Source organism: Zingiber officinale, chromosome 11B, assembly GCF_018446385.1.
Source record: "Zingiber officinale cultivar Zhangliang chromosome 11B, Zo_v1.1, whole genome shotgun sequence".
NCBI lineage: Eukaryota > Viridiplantae > Streptophyta > Magnoliopsida > Zingiberales > Zingiberaceae > Zingiber > Zingiber officinale.
In genome coordinates this window covers 66,353,441-66,371,693 of record NC_056007.1, presented here as the reverse complement: position 1 = coordinate 66,371,693, position 18,253 = coordinate 66,353,441, and positions in this window count along the sequence as shown.

Genomic DNA, 18,253 nt, shown 5'->3' with positions numbered 1-18,253 from the left:
GCAAAATCCGGCCACCACAAGAACTCTAAGAAGATGATGCTGCCGACCACTTGAGAAGAAGAATAGGGGAAGAGGATGAAGAGAAGAACCGGCCACCACAAGGAAGAAAAGAGAGGAACACTAGATGATATGTTATTGTAAGGTGAGGCACCTCTACCCTCTCTTTTATATTCCTTGGCCTTGGCAAATAAGGAAAATTTAAATAAAACCTTCCTTATCCTTTTTGCCAATAAAAGGAAAATTTAATTAAAATTTCCTTTCTTGTTTTTATTTGGCCGGCCACCTCAACATCCTCCATACAAGGAAAGTTTTAAACAAAAATTAAAACTTCCTAATTTGTTTCTGGAAATTTTAAAATAAAAATTTCTCCTTTAAAAATTCCCTTCATGGGTGGTTATAAAAGGAAACTTTTATAAATTAAAATCTCTCTATTAAAACATGTGGATGATTTACTAAAAAGAAAATTTTCTCTAAAATTAAAATCTTCCTTTTAACTACAAATAAGGAAAGATATCTTTCTTTTAATCTTTTGTAGAAAGCTATAAAAGGAAAGATTTAATTTTAAAACTCTCTTTTAAAATCATGAGGATGGTTTCATAAAAGGAAAGTTTTATCAAAAATTAAAATCTTCCTTTTAACTACAAATAAGGAAAGATATCAAATCTTTCACTTAATCTTTTGTAGAAAGCTATACAAGAAAATATTTAAATTTTAAAATCTCTTTTAAAACCATGGCTTCCACATAAGAAAGATTTTAAAAAATAAAAACCTTTTAATTTATTGTGGCCGGCCACACCAAGCTTGAGTTCAAGCTAGGGCCGACCACACCTTGGATCCAACTCACCTTGGTTTGGCCGGACCTAGCTTGGGCTCCAAGCTAGGCTTAGCTGGCCACCTTAAGGTGGGTAAGAAGGTGGGTATAGGTGGATATAATACTTTATAAATAAGAGGCTACGATAGGAACCGAGAGGAGGAATTGGTTTTGGTCTCCCGATGAACTTGAGCTTCTTGTGTTCGCCTTGAACACCCAACTCGAGTTCATCAATAATAACTCATACCACTAAAGAGTTATTATTGAACTACCGCATCAATCCCATATTACTATATGTGCTCCTTCTTATCATGAGTGTGTTAATCTCCCTGTGTTTAAGATATTGAATGCCCACTAATTAAATGAGTTACTGACAACTCTCTTTAATTAATATCTTAATACAAGAGTAGTACCACTCAACGTTATTGTCATGTCTGACTAAGTCCACCTGTAGGGTTTACATGACAATCCTTATGAGCTCCCCTTCGGGACATTATCAACCTAGATTACTAGGACACAGTTTCCTTCTATAATCAACAACACACACTATAAATAATATCATTTCCCAACTTATCGGGTCTCTTGATTTATCGAGCTAAATCTCACCTTTTGATAAGTCAAAGAAATAAATACTAAGTACATGTGCTTGTTATTATATCAGGATTAAGAGCACACACTTCCATAATAACAAAGGTCTTGTTCTTTTATTAAATTAGTATAAAAAGAACTTACCTTAAATGGTCCTGCTCAATACACTCAGAGTGTACTAGTGTAATTTTATAGTCAAGATAAATTAACACCAAATTACACTACGACTATTCCAATGGTTTGTTCCTATCCATCTTGTCGTGAGCAACTATTTATAATTTATAAAGAACTGATAACATGATCTTTTGTGTGTGACACCACATACCATGTTATCTACAATATAAATTAATTGAACAACTACACTTAACTTATAAATATAGATATTTGACCAATATGATTCTTATTTCTAAGTAAATATTTATACAAAAGCTAGGCTTTTAGTATATATTTCAGCAACATCATCAACCTAGATTACTAGGACACAGTTTCCTTCTATAATCAACAACACACCATATAAATAATATTATTTCCCAACTTATCGAGTCTATTGATTTATCGAGCTAAATCTCACCCATTGATAAATCAAAGAAATAAATACTAATTATATGTGCTTGATATTATATCAGGATTAAGAGTACGCACATCCATAATAATAGAGGTTTTGTTCTTTTATGTAGTCAGTATAAAAAGAAACAGTCTCAAATGATCCTGCTCAATACACACATAGTGTACTAGTGTAATTTTATAGTTAAAATAAACTAATACCAAATTACACTACAACCATTCCAATGGTTTGTCCCATTCCATCTTAGTTGTGAGCTACTATTTATAATTTATAAGGAACTGATAACATGATCTTCTGTGTGACACCACACACCATGTTATCTACAATATAAATTAAATGGACAACTACATTTAACATAAATGTAGACATTTGACCAATGTGATTCTTATTTCAAAATAAATATTTACAAAAAACTAAGCTTTTAGTATACATCCTAGCACTCTTAACCTTAATCATCTTCTTAGATGCTTTCTCAACTATGTCTAAACTATAATGGTGTACCTTGGACACCTCATCCTTGCCATAATCATATGCAACCCTAGCATATGATCTCTTTTTAGCCTTGGAGGGTTTAGATCGTTATTCCAAACTCAATCTATTATTGTTGGGTGTTTAACTACCCAACACCATATCTAATCCCTTAGATCCAACATTGAATCTCTTAAGGATTTTCTCTAGGCGATCAAGCTTTTTTTTCAAATCTTGATTTTGCCTTTCTAGATTCTTAAACCTAGAGTCAACATGTCCACCTTGGGCATTCCTAGACTTACCCTTCCTAGACATGTGTCTCCCCTTCTTAGGATTAATGCCTTGGTTCTCCATTATCTTCTTCTCCTTAAATAATCAGAATCTAACTTATCTAGGTTTATCATGCATAGGTCTCCTAGTGTTATGATCTACATTGATCCTATTTCTATCATGATATTTAAATCTAAAATTTTGCATGGGTAAATAATGGAAATTATTTCTAACATGCATGGAAGAATTTAAATTTGAATTAAAATTCAAATTAGGGTATACCTCCCTTACCCTTAAAGCTTCCCCTTGACTTGAGCTTTTCTTCTTTTCCTATTTCTTCAAATGCTCCAACTTCTTGAGCTCTCCCTTCTTTGGGCATTTGGTGTGGTAATGCCTCATTTCACCACACGTGAAGCATCTAATATGCTTCTTTTCTTTCTTCTTCCTACAACTCAAATTAGATTCTAAATGAATTGAATTGAGTTTAGAAGTTACCTTCTTCTTACCTATAGGACACCTACTCTCATAGTGTCACTTCTCATTACACCTGAATCAAATGATATGGTCCTTTGACTTCACTTCAGTGGAGGTGCTAGCTAAGTTGACTACTTCCAAGACCTCTTCTTCACTTGTCTTGGATTCTTCTTCAACCCTTGATAATGTTTCCTCATCCATACTTGTGGATGACATTTCTTCATCCTTCTCCTCCTCAGATGTTGAAGGTGAGTCAACTTCCAGTTGCTTCACCTCCACTTGGGCTACTTCATCCCTTTCTTCAGATTTTTCTTCTTCTTGTGTAGACTTTGGTTCTTCTCTTAGAACCATCTTCACTTTGCTCCACAAATCGTAGGCGTTCTCATACTCACCTATATCACTTATCACATTAGAAGGCAAAATATCTATTAAGATTGATATTACCTTATAATTTGCCTTTAATCATGATCGTTGCTCCTCAGTCTAATATCTTGGTCGAAGTATTTTTCCTTTCTTGTCTCTTGGGACTTCAAATGTTTCCTCGACGACCATCATGGTGTCTCAATCAGTCTCGAAGTTTGTTACGTCTCTGCAAGTGTACGGATACGTCGTCAGTAATATAAAAAGATATTGTATCCACAGGGACTAGTTATAATCACTAAAGATGTCTCAAAACGAATTTGCTAAACAACCGAACAAGAATTACACAAACTAAAACAAAATAAGAAAATAGAAATAGAAAGGTAATGCAGGAAACTAGGTCTTCTGAAAGTTTTAGGAGATTTGGTTTCTTTATGATACTTATCAATGTAATATAGTCTACCAACCCTATCCTCAATTGTCATGCTATTGTAAGAAGTTGTCGGTTATCTTCTACAGAAAACACCGGCTATCTAAGGACATTAATCTACACCTTAAGAAACTAAATAGAAGCAATCCCTATGAAGTCCGTTAACGGGGCAGCCGTGTCACGACGTCCCTCGGTCATACAACATAGAAACTCATCACTAATCAATTCACATCAAGATATAGGGTACAACACATTCATCTATCCCTTTTCTTTATAGATTCTTGCATCATCCTTCAAGGTGATCCCCTAAATGGAAACGATCCCTATGAAGTCCGTTAACGGGGCAGCCGTGTCACGACGTCCCTCGGTCATACAACATAGAAACTCATCACTAATCAATTCACATCAAGATATAGGGTACAACACATTCATCTATCCCTTTTCTTTATAGATTCTTGCATCATCCTTCAAGGTGATCCCCTAAATGTCTGTTAACGGGGCAACCCTGTCACGACGCTCCTCGGTCATACAATCTAGAGAATTCCTCTACAAGATCCACAAGAATTACAAACATTCAATCAAGAATGGTAATTAGATCCAAACACAACAATCCACACAAGATTGAATTGATACAAAACATAACAACATCATTGAAATAAGAAGTTGGCAAATCCATGAATTCATACATCAATTCACATTACAAATACTCCCTCCATCCTAGAACAAGGGGATCTACTCCATGAAATAAGAGAAAAGAACCGAAGACAAGATGATTATAAACATTTCGATCTCAATCAAGAAGATAAAAAAGAAATGCTTATCTAAAGATGACGAGTGATCTTCGGAACTAATCCGTGCCACCAGAGTCGAATCTTGGATGGAAAACTCCTTGAAATCGTCGGATCAATGCCCAAAAAGGTGAAGGAAAGCCTCAAGATTCGATCTCCCCAAAGGGAGAGCCTCCTTACCTTTCAAAGAAGGAGAAACCCTTATATAGAGCAGGGGGTTTGGGTGCCACACGGCCCGTGGCACGACAGTGTGAATCTCACATGGCCTTGCCTACTTCCCTCTCGGCCAGAGTCACACAGCCGTGTGACTCTCACACGACCATGCCATGCTTTGTCTTTGGCTAGCTTGTACGATTGTGCAGATCCACACAACTTAGCCAATCCTTGTCTCTAGAAGTGTCACACGGCCGTGTGGCACACATGACCTGGCAGTGCTTTGGCTCTGGAAAGGTTACACGGTCGTGTAGATCTACACGGCTGTGTTCTAGAATTGCTTCAGGGATGACACGATCGTGTGAATCCACACAGCCATGTCATGCTTCTCCTCTGCTGATGTTGTACAGGCTGTCTGCTCCACACGACCAAGGTCATTTTGCCTTAGCATGGTCGTGTGGCTCACATGGCTGATGTTGTCTTCCTTCACTTGCTTGTAGAGTTGGTCATGAACATCAATTCTTCTCCAAATTCGACTCCTGTAGACATAAAATGCACATAAGCAGATCTCCGAACAAAGAAGAGTAAATATGCTAAAAGTAAAGTAAGGAGTATGAAAATGCATAGATAAAGCATGCGTAAAACATGTGAATGTGCATTAAAACATGCTAAACAAGTGTATACAATCTACGCACATCAAAGTTCTTTATTTTTACCATCCAAAAGGTGATATCCCATAAGCCTCCTCTTTCATACTTCAGTGGAGTTATTAAGTTGGCCATCCTTGAAAGTTGATCTTCTTGGCAGTTAGTCTGACGAAGTGTAACCTCGCTCTTATACCACTTGTTGTAGATCAGTGGTATACTAGAAGAGGGGTTGAATAGTCGGTGCCCCCAATTCACGGTTCTCTCTTCCTACACATGTTAGTTGCACAACAAAAATATAAATAAACAAATCTAAACAATAAGGAAGAACACCAAACCTCTAACACGTCGATTTAACATGGTTCAGAGATAAAACTCCTACTCTACGGCTATCCATAAAGTGGATGATCCCGATCCGTCGGTGGATTACTCCCCAGCAAACTCCGGCTAGCTCATATAGCTCATCGTGGGTGGAGAAATCTCACCACAACTCTGACAAGTACTCTTGAGAAGCTAAGACACTGGTAGACTACTAATAGGAGTTAACCACCTCTATTTTATCAACCTTAACCAAGCTTCCAAGCCTTGGTTATATAGGCCACGGGTTGGAAAACTTCGCCTACCAATCGATTGATAAAAATGCCAATTGACTGCCTTCTATGAAATCTCGACCGTTACAACCCAATGGCTAGATACCAGTCGATTAGTAAAAGTACCAGTCCACTGCTCCACATTGGCCGAATGAATAGAGGCATTCTTCCTAATCAACTGATGAAAGTATCAGTCAACTGGTACCCCAAGTACAATCTCTTAACACTTGGACCCTCATCCTTATGACTCACTTGACTCTTTCTCGCAACCTTGAACTCTTGCCTTCAAACCTACTTCCTTTAGCTTTTGTCCCTCGGATGCATCTAAGCCCGCGACCCGTCCCATTTCCATCCTTCGCGTATGCCTCGAAGTCGCTTCCCTCAGCCCTTGTCCTTGCTACCTTGTCCATGGTCCCTTGGATGCTCCATCCTTCAACGAACCCAAAGCCATCAAGCTAAATCATATGTGTATCTTGCAACCTACACAACTTAAATACACATATCAAATATAGGGGTAAACCTAACTTAAACTATTTTCCCAAACATCAAAACACAAGGTCAAACGAACCCTCAAGATTGTATCCAACAATTATCACATATATCAATTGTATATCTCATAAATACAACCATCACATTATGCTATCAATAATTGATATTTATATAAACGTCGGTGATCCCGTCCAGAAGCTAAGAAGAGTGGACCGCCGATGATGCGGTGCTGGTGTTGACCATGAGGATACTGTTGGTTAATCCTAAGAAAACGTACCGATTCTACTGTACAAAATTTTTTGTACAAGTGTCGAACCTTTCCTTAAATAACCTATTGTGTTCTTTATAAGTTAAATTAGGAATCGCAGACGGAACTTAACATCATTGATTCCAAATTTAACTTATCTGTTCTTAATGGTTTAGATTTGAATCGCAAGCAGAACTTAACACTATTGATTCAAATCTACCTAGGTTATTCATTCCATAAATATTAATTTCCAAAATTGGCTTCCAGGACTGCATGGCGAGGCACATGACCTTCTTGGATATGGGAGCAACCACCACCGCCTAGGCAAAGCCTTTTAAGGAAAGCTAATATTTATTTCCTTAAATAACTCTAGGTTAACCAAAAAGAACAATCGAATCACAAATTCGAAAAAGAAGAAAACACAAAATCAAAAAATAAATTTGATTAAACTAGATCTAATTGCCTCTTGTATTTACAATTCTTACAAAGAGAAAAACTAGCATGATGCGGAAAACAATTGCTAATTATACCTTCTCTTTGTAAGTTAATGACCTCGAGATCTTCTGCCGTATTCCTCGCCTCGCCTTGGACGTCGTGTGGGCGACGATCCTCCAAGATGAACACCACCCAAAAGAGTCCTTCCTCTTCCTCTAGAATTCGGCCACCACCACCACCAAGGAGAAGAGAGCAAAGGGAAAGGGAGAAGGGAGAGGGCCGACCACCAAGAGATCACCCAAGCAAAAGAATAAGAGTTGTGTCTCATGAAGCCCCCTCACCCCTTCTTTTATATTACTTGCCCAAGGCAAATAAGGAAAAACTTTTTACAAAAAATAAAATCATTCAAGAGTTTTTCCTTTTCCCTTTTAATTTTTCCTTTTCTTTCCTCTTGATTGAATCAATCACCAAATTTAATTTTGTGATGATTTTAAATAATTTAATATGGCTGGCCATTTTCTTGGGCGCCAAGCAAGGTGGTCGGCCACCTCATCAAGGGGAAAGAGGAATTTTATTTTTATAAAATTTTACAAGAAAAACTCTTATAAAATTTTACAAGCTCTCTTTCATAAAGTAGGAGTTAAAAAAGGAAAGTTTCTAAAAATTAAAACCATGTTTTAAAATTTAAAAAATCTTTTATAAAATTCCCTTTTTTAACATGAGGATAGAAGATTTTAATTTTCAAATTTATCTCCCTTTTTTCTTAAACCAAGAGGATGGTTAAAAAAAGAAAGTTTTAAAACTTTTAAAACTCTCTATTAAAACATGTGGCCAAATTCAAATAAGGAAAGTTTTAAAAATTAAAATCTCTCTTTTAAAACTTATAGTTTTGTACAAAGAGAAGATTTTAAAAATTCAAAACAACCCTCCTATTTGAATTAATATTGGCTGACCCCTACAAGTTTGGTCACCAAGCTATAGGGCCGGCCCCTATAAGAGGATGTGGCCGGCCATTGCTTGGTCACCAAGCAATGGTCCGCCCCCCTTCTTGGACACCAAGAAGAGCTTTACATTTGGATGGACTTGAGGTTATAATGAGGCTACGACAGGGACCTAGAGGAGAAATTAGTTTTGGCCTTCCGATGAGCTTGAGTATCCCGTGCTCGCCCCGAACACACAACTCAAGTTCATAGATAATTACTCATTCCACTAGAGAGTTATTACCGCACTACCGCACCAATCCCAAATTACATTATGGGCTCCTTCTTATTATGAGTGTGTTAGTCTCTCTGTGTTTAAGATTACGAATGCCCACTAATTAAGTAAGTTACTGACAACTCACTTAATTAATATCTAGCTCCAAGAATAGTACCACTCAACTTTATTGTCATGTCGGACTAGGTTCACTTGCAGGGTTTAACATGACAATCCTTATGAGCTCCTCTTGGGGACATTCTCAACCTTGATAACTAGGACACAGATTCCTACTATAATCAACAACACACACTATAAGTAATATCATTTCCCAACTTATCGGGCATATTGATTTATCGAGCTAAACCTCACCCTTTGATAAGTTAAAGAAATAAATATTAAATATATGTGCTTGTTATTATATTAGGATTAAGAGCACACACTTCCATAATAACTAAGGTCTAGTTCTTTTATTAAGTCAGTACAAAAAGAGCATACCTAAATGATCCTACTCAATACACTTAAAGTGTATCAGTGTAATTTATTAGTTAAGATAAACTAATACTTAATTACACTACGACTATACTGATAGTTTGTTCCTTTCTATCTTAGTCGCGAGTAACTGTTTATAATTTATAGAGAACCGACAACATGATCTTCTGAGTGTGACACCACACTCCATGTTGTCTACTATATAAATTAATTGAACAATTACATTTAATAAATAAATGCAGATATTGACCAATGTGATTCTTTTATTTCAACAAATAAATGTTTACAAAAGCTAGGCTTTTAGTATACACTCTAACAATCTCCCACTTATACTAAAAGACTAAGCTACCATATCTGTTGCCTTACAACTTATTCCCATCCCCTCCACATGCTAATCAAAAGATTTCACCGGAAGGGCCTTTGTGAAAGGATCTGCTAGGTTATCTTCTGATGCAATCTTGGCGACGACAACTTCTCCTCGCTTGACGATGTCTCGTATCAGGTGGTACTTGCGCTCTATATGTTTACTTGCCTTATGAGCTCATGTATCCTTCGAGTTTACAACTGCACCGCTATTATCACAATAAATTGTGATAATCTTGGGCAAACCAGGAATCACATCTAAGTCCATTAGAAAGTTCCTGAGCCATACAACTTCTTTGGCTGCCTCAGAGGCTGCCACATACTCAGCTTCCATGGTTGAGTCCAAGACGCATTTCTGCTTAACACTCCTCCATGCAATGGCTCCACCTCTTAGAGTAAACACATAGCCTGACGTAGACTTACTATTGTCCTTATCTGATTGGAAATCCGAATCCGTGTAACCCACAGGGAGCAAATCGTCTGCTTGGTAGACTAGCATATAATCTCTAGTCCTTCTCAGGTACTTTAAAATATGCTTCACAGCAGTCCAATGTCCTTGTCCAGGGTTACTTTGATATCTGCTAACCATGCCCATGACAAAACAGATATCAGGTCTCGTACACACTATTGCATACATAAGGCTTCCTACAGCTGAAGCATAAGGAACTGCCTTCATGTCCTCAATCTCCTTTGATGTCTTCGGATACATCTCTTTAGATAAGGCTACTCCATGCCTAAAAGGTAAGAAACCTTTCTTGGAGTTCTGCATACTAAAACGAGCAAGGACCGTATCTATATATGAAGCTTGGGATAGACACAACATTCTTTTCTTGCGATCCCTTATAACTTTGATCCCAAGAATGTGTCCACATTCTCCTAAGTCCTTCATATCAAATTGTTTGGACAACCATACCCTTATGTCCGATAATACCTTGACATTGTTGCCAATTAACAAAATATCATATACGTATAGTACAAGAAATACCACCACGTTTCTGTTACACTTCTTGTATACACAAGACTCATCCGGACACTGAATAAATCCATATGACTGGATTACTTCGTTAAACTGGATGTTCCAAGATCTTGAAGCTTGCTTCAATCCGTAAATGGACCGATTAAGCTTGCACACTAGATGCTCTTTACCTTTTTTAATGAACCCTTCTGGTTGCTTCATATGGATGTTTTCTTTAAGACTTCCGTTAAGGAAAGCTGTCTTGACATCCATTTGCCAAATCTCATAATCCATATGAGCAGCAATGGACAAGAGTATCCGGATAGACTTAAGCATGGCTACCGATGAAAAAGTCTCCTCATAGTCGATTCCCTCTTTCTGAGTATACCCCTTCGCAACAAGCCTTGCTTTGAAGGTTTCTACCTTCCCATCTGTCCCTCTTTTCCTTTTGTAGATCCACTTGCATCCAACGACTTTTACACCATCAGGTGGTTCTACAAGCTCCCAGACCTTATTAGAATACATACATTCTATTTCAGAATTCATTGCCTTTTGCCAAGATACTGCATCTATATCTTGGAGTGCTTCGTCATATGTTCGGGGATTAGGTTCATGTTTACCCGGGATCAAGTCTGAAGATTCTCCCAAAAACATGAATCTCTCAGGTTGCCTCACAACCCTCCCACTACGATGAGGCACCATATGTGGTTGTGTATCATGTGTTACACGTGTTGCAGTCTCTTGTGGTACTTCATCTTGTACTGTTGATACTGAAGTAGACGTGTCCTCTCTAATTTCTTCTAGAACTATTTCACTCATGGGCTTATGGTTCATTACATAATTTTCTTCTAAAAATCGATCATTGGTGCTAACAATGATCTTCTAATTTTTAAGATTATAAAACAAACCACCTTTCGTTCCCTTAGGATATCCCACAAACATACAAACTTCTGTACGCGATTCCAACTTGTCAGTATCTCCCTTCAACACATGTGCTGGACTACCCCATATCCGGATATGATTCAGACTAGGCTTACACCCATTCCATAATTCCATGGGAGTAGAAGGAACTGTTTTAGAAGGTACCATATTCAGAATGTACACTACTGTTTCTAAAGCATATCCCCAAAATGAATTCGGTAATTCTGAATAACTCATCATTGATCTAACCATTTCCATAAGAGTCATATTCCTTCGTTCTGCCACGCCATTCTGCTGGGGTGTACCAGGTGCAGACAATTGGGATTGAATCTCGACTTCTGATAAGTAAGTCCTAAACTCTCCAAAGAGGTATTTGCCACCACGGTCAGACCGTAGTGTCTTGATACTTTTACCAAGACATTTCTCCACATCAGCCCTATATTCTTTAAACTTGTCAAAGCATTCAGACTTGCGGCGCATCATGTAAATGTATCCGTATCTTGAATAATCGTCTATAAAGGAGACGAAGTATTCATAACCACCTCTTGCCTGGATAGACATAGGACCACACAAATCAGAATGAACCAGTTCTAACGCATCTTTGGCTCTATACCCCTTGGTCTTAAAAGGTCTCTTGGTCATTTTACCTTCCAAGCAGGATTCACATGTTGGAAAGTTTTCCAACTCTAATGAACCCAATAGTCCATCGGCTACAAGCCTTTGAATCCTACTTAAGTTAATATGTCTAATCCTTAGATGCCAAAGATATGTTTGGTTCATTTCCGAAGGTTCTTTTCTCTTATTAGAATTAGAAGATGTGTTATTAATTTCCATATTTTTCTTTGTGGGAGAAATTGGATTTAAAGTGTATAAATTGCCAACCAATGCACCAGAATAGATAATCACCTTATTTCTCTTTATAACGACATTGTTACTAAAGGAAACTGAATATCCATCCATATACAGTTTAGAAACTGAAATTAAATTCTTTCTAAAACTGGGTACATAAAGATAATTTCTTAAAATCAAATTTCTATTCCTATCAAAAGATAAGTAGACGTCTCCCACTGCAATAGCCGTCACCTTAGTAGCATTGCCCATGTAGACGGTTATCTCTCCATCAAATAGTCGCCGGGTTTCCTGGAACCCCTGCAAAGAATTACATACATGATCAGTGGCTCCCATATCTACACACCAGGTGCTGGTAGATAACACCGCTAAACATGTTTCAACTACAAGAGTATGAGATATACCTTTATTGTTCTGGTTCCTACGAGGACAGTCCACTTTCCAATGCCCTGACTGCTTGCAGATGAAGCACTTTCCCTTCGGCTTCTTCCCTCCAGCTTTAGGTCCTGTACTCTGTGATTTATTCACCTTCTTTGCTGAGCTAACTTGTTGCTTCTTCTTCTTTCCTTTCGGTTTAGAAGTAGAACCATTTTCAGCATAGTGAATCTGAGAATTATGACGAAACAAACCTTCTGCTGCCTGAAGTTTTGTCAGTAGTTCCGCCAATGAATATACCCTTTTATTCATATTATAATTCAGGCGGAATTTCTCAAAACTTCTAGGTAGTGTTTGGAGGATCATATCGATCTGGGTTTCCCCATCAATTTCTCCTCCAAGGATTTGTATTTCATTTAGATAAGCCATCATATTTAGGATATGATCCCTCACAGGAGTACCCTCTTGCATGGTGACCGTCGTTATCTTTCTCATGGCTTCTTGCCTAGAGGCCCGATCCTGGTGACCAAAGAGTTCCTTGAGATTGTTCATAATATCATAAGCTGTTGGTAAATCTTGATGCTGATGTTGCAATACATTTGACATTGAAGACAAAATATAACACCGCGCCATCTCATCTGCTTTTACCCATTTCTTATGATACTCAATCTCCTCTTGGGTAGATTCACCATTAGGTGCATCAGGGCAAGGCTCAGTCAGTACAAACTTATAGCTTTCAGCAGTAAGAACAATGTCCAGGTTCCTTTTCCAATCTATGTAGTTAGGAAAAGTAAGTCTGTTCTATTTTAGTATGATGGCCAGTGGGTTGAAAGTCATCCTAAGAATCACAAAAATAAACTTTGGTCAAGACTCTAAATTTAGAATAATATTGATTCCTTAAACAATACAATTTTAAATTAACCAACACCTCAAATCACCGTGAATATTGCATGCCACGTTAGTGTGGACGTATACAAATTCATCATTTGTAAGAGGAGGGTGTGACCCATTAATTTTATTATCTTGTCATCATAACTTTATGACAAATAAAATTAATAGTTGGTTTCACTTTGGTCACACAAGACAATAGTAGTGACTCCGTTGGGGAGGATACTATTGAATGCATCTAAGTGTATACCATTACTTAATACTAATTCCATTAAATAGGATTGTGCCCCTTCAGTTGGAGAAGATCACACGCTCCTAAATAATTTTCTATAACCATCCATAAAAGGAAGTTTGATCTAGTGATCTGCAACAAACCCATCCATTGTGGAGGGAGGCACTCAGAGCCAACACGCAGGCTTGTTGCATCACTTACAAACCAGTAATGGAGACCATGGGATTTATTAAAATCCCTCTCCCACTTAGTTATTTAAAAATGAGGATTTTTAACCTATCCTAGCATACATCACATGCATATAAACATCACAGTAAATAAAAGAAATAAATTTGAAAATTAATTTTCTAACTATTATGGCTTTTTCCATCATTGTCTTCAGTATGCTCCAACCCTAGCTGCTGCCATATTTAGCCACCGCCATCGGGTCGAGTTGTCGCATCCTTCTTGCTTCTTATTTCGCTGCGCCTCTGGTGCTCCAAAAGTACCTCGCCTCACAAGAATCCAATCCATGACAAAAATAGAATTTTACATATATCGATCCTATATTCCACGAGAGAATGTACATGTATTCTAGATCGAACAAAAATAAAATTCTAAAAATAATACAGCTCCTGCTGTATTTTATACATACAATCATGCACACAAATAATGACCTTGACATATCCAAGGGTTCAATCACACACAATAACAATAAGCCATAATAGTTGAAGCCTGCAACCAAAGAGTTAGCACATCCTACTACTATCCTGCCAAAATTATGTATGACATGTGCATAACCTATTTGAATTCTAAAAATACACAGAGGCAAACCTCGCTCTGATACCAATTGTTGGTTAATCCTAGGAAAACGTACCGGTTCCACTGTACAAAAGTTTTTGTACAAGTGTCGAACCTTTCCTTAAATAACCTATTGTGTTCTTTAGAAGTTAAATTAGGAATCGCAGACGGAACTTAACATCATTGATTCCAAATTTAACTTATCTGTTCTTAATGGTTTAGATTTGAATCGCAAGCGGAACTTAACACTATTGATTCAAATCTACCTAGGTTATTAATTCCATAAATATTAATTTCTAAAATTGGCTTCTAAGACTGCATGGCGAGGCACATGACCTTCTTGGATATGGGAGCAACCACTACTGCCTAGGCAAAGCCTTTTAAGGAAAGCTAATATTTATTTCCTTAAATAACTCTAGGTTAACCAAAAAGAACAATCGAATCACAAATTTAAAAAAGAAGAAAACACAAAATCGAAAAATAAATTCGATTAAACTAGATCTAATTGCCTCTTGTATTTACAATTCTTACAAAGAGAAAAACTAGCATGATGCGGAAAATAATTACTAATTATACCTTCTCTTTGTAAGTTAATGACCTCGAGATCTTCTGCCGTATTCCTCGCCTCGCCTTGAACGTCGTGTGGGCGACGATCCTCCAAGATGAACACCACCCAAAAGAGTCCTTCCTCTTCCTCTAGAATTCAGTCACCACCACCACCAAGGAGAAGAGAGCAAAGGGAAAGGGAGAAGGGAGAGGGCCGGCCACCAAGAGATCACCCAAGCAAAAGAATAAGAGTTGTGTCTCATGAAGCCCCCTCACCCTTTCTTTTATATTACTTGGCCAAGGCAAATAAGGAAAAACTTTTTACAAAAAATAAAATCATCCAAGAGTTTTTCCTTTTCCCTTTTAATTTTTCCTTTTCTTTCCTCTTGATTGAATCAATCACCAAATTTAATTTTGTGATGATTTTAAATAATTTAATATGGCCGGCCATTTTCTTTGGCACCAAGCAAGGTGGCAGGCCTCCTCATCAAGGGGAAAAAGGAATTTTATTTTTATAAAATTTTACAAGAAAAACTCTTATAAAATTTTACAAGCTCTCTTTCCTAAAGTAGGAGTTAAAAAAGGAAAGTTTCTAAAAATTAAAACCATGTTTTAAAATTTAAAAACTCTCTTATAAAATTTCCTTTTTTAACATGAGGATAGAAAATTTTAATTTTAAAACTTATCTCCCTTTTTTCTTAAACCATGAGGATGGTTAAAAAAGGAAAGTTTTAAAATTTTTAAAACTCTCTATTAAAACATGTGGCCAAATTCAAATATGGAAAGTTTTAAAAATTAAAATCTCTCTTTTAAAACTTATAGTTTTGTACAAAGAGAAGATTTTAAAAATTCAAAACAATCCTCCTATTTGAATTAATATTGGCCGGCCCCTACAAGCTTGGTCACCAAGCTATAGGGTCGGCCCCTATAAGAGGATGTGGCCGGCCATTGCTTGGTCACCAAGCAATGGTCCGCCCCCCTTCTTGGACACCAAGAAGAGCCTTACATTTGGATGGACTTAAGGCTATAATGAGGCTATGACAGGGATCTAGAGGAGAAATTGGTTTTGGCCTTCTGATGAGCTTGAGTATCCCGTGCTCTCCCCGAATACACAACTCAAGTTCATCGATAATAACTCATTCCACTAGAGAGTTATTACTGCACTACCGCACCAATCCCAAATTACATTATGGCCTCCTTCTTATCATGAGTGTGTTAGTCTCCCTGTGTTTAAGATTACGAATGTCCACTAATTAAGTAAGTTACTGACAACTCACTTAATTAATATCTAGCTCCAAGAGTAGTACCACTCAACTTTATTGTCATGTCGGACTAGGTCCACCTGCAGGGTTTAACATGGCAATCCTTATGAGCTCCTCTTGGGGACATTCTCAACCTAGATAACTAGGACACAGATTCCTACTATAATCAACAACACACACTATAAGTAATATCATTTCCCAACTTATCGGGCATATTGATTTATCGAGCTAAACCTCACCCTTTGATAAGTTAAAGAAATAAATATTAAATATATGTGTTTGTTATTATATTAGGATTAAGAGCACACACTTCCATAATAACTAAGGTCTAGTTCTTTTATTAAGTCAGTACAAAAAGAACATACCTAAATGATCCTACTCAATACTCTTAAAGTGTATCAGTGTAATTTATTAGTCAAGATAAACTAATACTTAATTACACTACGACTATACTGATAGTTTGTTCCTTTCTATCTTAGTCGCGAGCAACTGTTTATAATTTATAAAGAACCGACAACATGATCTTCTGAGTGTGACACCACACTCCATGTTGTCTACTATATAAATTAATTGAACAATTACATTTAATAAATAAATACAGATATTGACCAATGTGATTCTTTTATTTTAACAAATAAATGTTTACAAAAGCTAGGCTTTTAGTATACACTCTAACAGATACTTCAAGCTAGAAACTAGGAGGACGGAGTGAGCTATCCCCATGGCTAAAAGAATATGGAAAAAGACCAAGCTTGCCTCGGCCTTGCACTCCGACACTCAAGGCTAGTCCCAAAAATGTGTAACGAGCCAGCTAAATGGTAGAGAGATGAAATGTGCGAAGAGTAAGCATGGGAAACGTATCCTAGCTCGGGGGGTGCCCTCTAATAGATTAGTGAGCTGATTGTAATGCTAGTGGCAACAGTTCAAGTTTGTTTCTGGTGATGTCCTGTATAAAGAAGATAAATAGTGTAGGAGAATAAATAATAAAATAAGTGTATGCAGTAAGGAGTCTCTCTCCTTTTCCTCCTTTTTTCTCCCTCCCTTTAGCTTGCAGGGCAGAGCTTTCTTATAGAAGGGTCATGTTAAGATAAAAAAATGTCAGAGGATAATGTTACCCTTGTCTAGGTGTTAGAGGGCCATGTTACCCTTATCTAGGTATCAGAGGGTCATGTCCAGATAAAAATGTCAGAGGGTCACGTTACTCTGGTTTAGGTGTCAGTAATAAGACAAGGATTGATGGACCCAGTAGTCTAATGAGCCTTTAATGGATTGGCTCGGTTCTATTCTACTCAGCTAAGAAGACTATCCGACTCTACTCTGCTCATCCAGGAAGACTGACGGGTTGACCCTAGAAGGCGGGTCGGCCTTAGAAGGTTGGTCGGTCAGCTTGGCCTTTAAAGGCGGGTCAACCTTAGAAGGCCGATCAACCTTAGAAGGGTGGTCGGTCTGCTCAGCCTTTAAAGGCGGGTTGACCTTAGAAGGGTGGCTAGTCGGCTTGGACTTTAAAGGTCAGCCTTAGAAGGGTGGTCGGTCGGCTCAGCCTTTAAAGGCAGGTCAACTTTAGAAGGGTGATTGGTCATCTCAGCCTTTAAAGGTGGGTTGGGCTTAGAAGGGTGGTTGGTCGGCTCGATCTTTAAAGGAGGGTAGCCCTTAGAAGGGTGGCCAGTCAGTCTTAGAAGGGTGGTTGGTTGGCTCGACCTTTAAAGGAGGGTCGACGGTTAAAGGTGGGTTGGCCTTTGAAGGGTGGTCGGTCAATTTAGTCATTAAAGGTGGGTCGACCTTTAAAGGCAGGGCAGGCTTAGAAGGATGGCTGGTCGGCTCGGCCTTTAAAAGCGGGTCGACCTCAGAAGTCGAGTCTGCCTTTAAAGGTGGGTTGGCCTTTTGGGTGGGCCGACCTTTTGGCGGGTCGACCTTAGAAGAGTGGTCGGTCAAGCATTTGGAGTGGTTGGCCTTTTCGACGGGTCAGACTTTCTGGCTAGTCGGCCTTTTGGGTGGGTCGGCCTTTTGGATGGGTAAGCCTTTTGGGCAGATTGGCATTTTGGGCGAGTCGGCCTTAGAAGAGTGGTCGGTAGACTTAGTCGTGA